This window comes from Pagrus pagrus, assembly GCF_965226575.1.
Source record: "Pagrus pagrus genome assembly, chromosome: 9".
In the NCBI taxonomy this organism is placed as follows: domain Eukaryota; kingdom Metazoa; phylum Chordata; class Actinopteri; order Spariformes; family Sparidae; genus Pagrus; species Pagrus pagrus.
Genome location: NC_140193.1, coordinates 17,647,894 through 17,654,112, shown reverse-complemented (window position 1 = coordinate 17,654,112; position 6,219 = coordinate 17,647,894).

Below are 6,219 nucleotides of genomic sequence, written 5' to 3'. Positions count from 1 at the left end.
ATATATCAGACCAAATTTGCCTTATTGCATTGTTCAAAACTTGTATATGAATTGTGTTCAGCTGTCATTGTGGACTGTACATCTGTGTTTTCAGTTCAAGTTCAGATGCCTCTGACAAGAATACTTGATTGCGAGTATGATCTACGAGCCAGATGCTACGGAGCCTTGTTGAAGCTGACCAGCATCTCCAAATATATGACTGTTTTATGGTTTAGACAATGTCTGTCATTAACTTTATTGTAGTGTGTGAGGAAAATACAGCCCCAATAAAAAGGGTAATGTTTCTCTGACACTATTAATGATGAGTATTTATGATCAGTCCATAGTTCAAATACAAGAGACAGTCTGTGTTGGGCTCCTTTTATCCTGCCGCAGTTACTGTATTTGCTCTATAATTGCTCTGCTCCTCTTATCTTTTAAAATATGTACAAACCAGTAAATCACAGCCAATTTACAGATTTAACAGTACATTTTTTCCTTAATTAAACTTCTAATGAGTATTTCTACTTCAGAACACATACAGTTATGGGAACATTACTGAAAGCAGTAAAACAAATATCCTACTTTTATTGTTTGATTTATTTATTTTGATGCCCCGCCATGTGTGAACATGTGAAAACCATCTTCGTCTTTGAGAAATGGACCCTGTTGGATCATCGGAAGATGATGAAGGCATCGCTGACAATAAACGGCTATATTTTATCTGTACATTTGCAGTGAATGCCTGTGCAGCAGAGAGCGGTGTTGCACTAGGCATTTGAAGCCTGTGTGAACCACAGTTGTTGAGGGAGAGCAGATGGTTGGGGTGTTGTCCAAATGTCATGGTAGGCTAAAGTTTTTTTCTGTGTCTGTGTTGGAACAAGCAATCTAAACAAGCATTAGAGTGCGTTATGCAACAAAAACTGCACCCTGTACTTGCTTGCATCAGAGAAGAGTTAATCTCTGATGGTGATGATACTGCAGCCTTGTTACTGAGATTACTTTTATGTCAGTCACAGCCATTTTTTTAAACTATGATTACCACATTAACCTTCAGCTGATGTTTTCCTATAATGTGCACATTCGAACCACTACCTGCTGCTCAAACTGGAATCAAAGGCTGCACATCACAGATTTTTGCAGTATAGCAAATTTACTGAGGCATTGTACTTTATTTTTCACTCTGCAGTTATAATTTGTTGATTAAATATCAATACTTAAAATTGATTACAAAATGACAGTGGTGGAAAGTAACTCAGTACTTTTAGTCAGAGTACAAATTTGAGGTACTTGCATACTTCAACTACATGTTGTTTTATACTGCTAATTTGCTGGATTTCAAGGAAAATATGTGATACTTTTGACTCCAAAATATTTTTCCAACAGCAATAAAACTGTAGTTTCTACACTAATTAAGAAATGAAATGAATGTATGGAAGCCCATAGAGAACTTTATAAAAATGATAATGTGAACTTTAAAATTAAAATGTAATTCCGAAAACAGCATCGTTGTTTCCAAAGTTTCCATGTGTTATTTGAGTAAAAATAAAATTGAAAATGCAATAATTCAATTTGCATTATCATTTTCACATAATTGTAGCTGTGGCAAAAGTAACATCAAAACATGGAAAAGCTGTTTGAAATTTAATTTACAAAGACAAAGAAAAAATGTAATAGGAAAAACAGCGCCCCCCATCATTCAGATTGTGCATACAAAACATATGATGCCCTTGCTATGGGTTAAATATCCAACTGTAGATGATCTAGTTATTGACTTTTTACTTAAATAACCTTGTGGAGGACTTTCACTTGCAATGTATTTATGTATTTCTAAATTGTGATGTAGCGAATACCTCTTCCACTGCTGTCAGTTGTTTTGAATCCTTGTGTTAGCAACAACTGTCATTTAACACACTGCACGTTGTAGATGAACACTTGAGAAAAATGTTATCAGAATCAGACCTTGAATCAGAATGAAGAATGATGAAGAATAAAGAATTGTGAACGGTCAGGACTGAACAATAGCATGTGAAAAGAAAGTAGTTGTGTTTCCAGTATATTGAAAACATCATGGCCAACACCGTAAAAGTAGAATCAGAATCAGAAACACTTTATTGATCCCCGAGGGGCACACTGAGTACATTTCAGTTTCTCCCTCTAGAATATAAATATTGCACTATATAGAGATTATAGATAGTTATAAACAGAGAAAGATAATGAGAAGTAAGAGAAAGTGAGAATAAAATACATCAAGTACTAGAATATAAAAGTTACTGTAAAAACAACATATATCCACATAGAAATAGAAAATCTACAAGAAATAGAGATGTAAGACGTGTACCTCGCACTGCGCTATACAGTAACTGCACCAGTGATATTACACATGATGAAAAAACTGAAAAAACTCAGTGAGATGAAATATTTCACAACAATTGAACTGTCATGAAGTATTGCACAGTAAGATTATTGTGTATTACGTGGCTTAAATATAGTTATATGAGTAATTTACACTGAAGAGTCTGTATAGAGTCAGCTCAATGCTGCCAGTACAAATTGTGCAAAGAAGCAACAGAGGTAGTGCAAAGAAATAAAGAATAATACTGGATAACTGTTTGTACATAGTGTGAATAGACAAATTATATACAATTATGTAGATTATTATTAGCACATGTAAAATGCAATACTTATGCATTTTCTTGCTTATTATCCTGTGTGGCCTGTCCTCTTCCAGGTCAGCACGGTGGAGTGGAGGTCGTGTGGCTCTGGCACCACTTAATGATGCCTTGACCTTCTCAGTCGTCCTCCTGGATCCACATTCTGCACATATATCTTCTGTAATTTACTTGTATCAGATACTCTGTCTCTCTGTAAACTGTGATTTTGTTATTCTGTTCTGAACACGTGACATCTATTGCATGTTGGTCCATCCTGGGAGAGGGATCCCTCCTCTGTGGCTCTTCCTGAGGCTTCTTCCATCTTTTTTCCCTCTGTAAAAAGGTTTTTTTTTCAATACGGCAATTTTTTTCTCATTCAAATTGAGGGTCTAAGGACAGAAGATGTTGTTTACTGTACAGATTGCAAAGCCCACTGAGGCAATGTGATTGTGATTTTGGGCTATATCAGTAAAATTGATTTAATTTGACATATTTGGCTTTTGCCCTTCATTAGGGCAACAAACAGCACTATTATTAACTATTTATGTATTTTTCCAGTTGGTGAAGTTGTAACTTATTTGTGTTACATGTTGGCTCATCATCACCTCCCAAACAGACCTGCCACCAGTTAGTGATTATCACTGCAGTCCTGATAAATAATCTCATAACTGAATAACTTGTCTTCTACATCTGAGGTCGTAGCGTGTGTCGAGAGAGCAAACTGTACAGTATCAGCCTCTCACAGATGTAGTTTGATGGATGCTCTGTGTACACCCCCTCGCCCCGACCTCAGGACAACATGTTTGTTTGGTTGTTGATCACACGCCTCAGTCTTTGTACCTAACTGCACCCTGACACCAAGATATATCACGGGTCCCACACACTGCTGCTACCTGCCAGGGACATTTCTATTCGCTGCACTTGTGTTGGCTGCTTTGTCCTGCCATGCAGCATTTTTTAGGTTTTTCATTTCCAAAGTACCAGCTTCTGTTTTATCGCTTTATAGTTTGGGGTATTTATCACTGCTACGTATGGAGAACTCAGATTTAAATGCAATTAGCAGTTCATTTACATCAAATGAGGTAAAAAATAAAAAAGTAACAATTAATGACACCCATAAAAAAGTCTTGGTTTGCTCTGATTTACCATACAATTATACAATCTGGGTCTTGATTGTAATTTTTTCTGACAAATGAGTGATATAACGACCCCCTGAAATAGAGGGGGATGACATCCTGGTATGGACTAAAAGGCAGCACTTAGAACCACGATTAAATAATTAATACAGGTTTTATACCCATTTTACACCTCCAAATTATGGTTCGCCGTATATCTGAGACGCAGCGGCAGCAGAAGAGTACCATGTCAGCAAAAAAATTTCATGTACAGTAAATCTTTGTGAGGGAAGAGCCAGTGGCTGCAAATCATGTGTGAGGTGAGGGACGACATGAATATAACCTTTCCCCCTTTTATTCTTATCAGGCGGCCCGGGTGAAACTACAGAGTACAGACCTAGACACACGCTCACTTTCTTGTCTTTTGACCTTTGTATCTTTTTTATTTGATCATATCTATAGAATTGCTGCTCTGATTGCACTCAGTTTGGATACAGAGGAAGTGATCCAACAGTAGGTGGCACCATATCATAATGCTGCCAGTGTCAAGGTTCAGGCATAAAGGAACTGCCAAGCCAGCAGGGTCTCCTTTTAGATAAACCCACTTAATCCACTCAAACCAACATAAAAAGGACCCTTTTCTGGGCCCAATAAACCCACATACACCCAACTTGCAATCTGTGCAAAGCAAATAATACACTAACAATATTACCTCTCAACTGATGGCCATGTTGCTCCTGATTCTCCTTTATTTTCCTGCGTCCTCTAGATGGCACCATGGTCCATGAAAAGATGGGCCTTTTATTTTCAAATCATATCACCTTGTAAATGTCAAACAATATTCCTCGATACTAAATTATTATTTTTCCCCTGTGTCACATGTCTGGCTACTTGATTATCTGCAATCATCTCAAAGCCTTAATTATATTTGTTTCTATTTGTTTCCCCTAATTAATGTAATTATGGGGAACACATTTTTATTATTGGCCTGTTAGCTGCTGCATGGCAAAAGTGTACTTTATTAAGGGGGCTGCTGCAAAAATGTTTTATTAAAGGCACTTACTAATCACAAGAGATAATTATCACATGTCACACGTGTTTACCTCTTCGTGTCATTCGTCACTCAAATATTTTCATGAACTTAATGTCCCTCACAAAGCCTAGCCCACACAGTCCGCAGGGCCCGGGGCGTTAAGCTTGACCTTGTCCTGAGAAGGCGTACACTCGGCTCCATGACTCCATTAGGGAAGCCTGCCTGCCTGCTCGCCATAACCTGGGCCTGTGCGGACGGACGTACGCAAGTGGAAACTCTGAGGAAATGGCAGATTCAGAGCAGGGAAACCAGGGAGTCAATTTAGTCACTGTCTACTACCTTTTCGCATGCAAGTACAAAGCCAATCTCACACGTCGGTGTTGACGAGAATCTCTCTCAGAGGAATTCAGGGAAAGAACAATTCCTAGCATCTGTTTCCTGTTCACTTGCATAGAGGAAATTGGGTGTAAATCACACCAAATATAAATAGAATCAGCATTCAATTTACAGAAGCTAAAGTTGGTTACAGTGGCCTTGGGCTCTGGTTTTCTCTGATATGTGTATCTGCAGTATGGGCTGAGAGCAGACATTGTAACTGCATTAGATGAATTACAAGGCATTTATGTGCTTTTTAAGCTGACAACATAACAAAGCAAGCAAAAAGTATTTTTTTCCCCATCTTACAACAGAGGGACATGTTGTGCAGGATAACAGCACAGATAGTTAAACATCAGGAAAATAAATACAAATTATTTTAGAGACAATTCTATATTTTCTGTTTGTTTACCTGAAGTGTTGCTGGTCTGATATAATCTGTACAAAGCAGAGATAATGATTAATGAGGGTTTTTGAGTCTGTGATTACTGCTTTTTTATGTGACTCTGCAATTTAAAATCTAGCAGGTAAATAAATAAAAATAAGTCTCAGTCATCAGTACTCTGCTGTTTACAGATCAAAGAGCCTGATGAACACAAATATATCTTGTAACTTTACATTTGGCTTATTGATTACTAAGTGACATTAAATTGTTGTTTTTGTGTTAACCTCAGGAAGACTAGAAATCACTTTGTGGAAGCTAATGTTCAAAATAAAGAATAAAAGAAGTACAAAGAACAAATAAAAGAAAGCAAAAAAATAATGATAAGTGGAATAAATTAATTATTAAAATATAAACACATTATAGCCAATTATTGAGTAAAGCATTCAGTAAAATGTGTGAGCGTGCGTGTTTTCTCACTGTCTGCATTGCAGTAAATCTGATCTGTACAGATCTAAGTATAGACTTCCGTTTTGTCATGTTGAGTGTTAAAAAGACCTTCACATTTCTCTCTGTCTTGTTGGAACTGTCTCAGAGACATGTTTCATGATTATTTGAGTTTATGCAGCCATTAAAAAGTGATTAAAATGTATTTAAAAAGGTCTTAAGAAGGCAATGTTG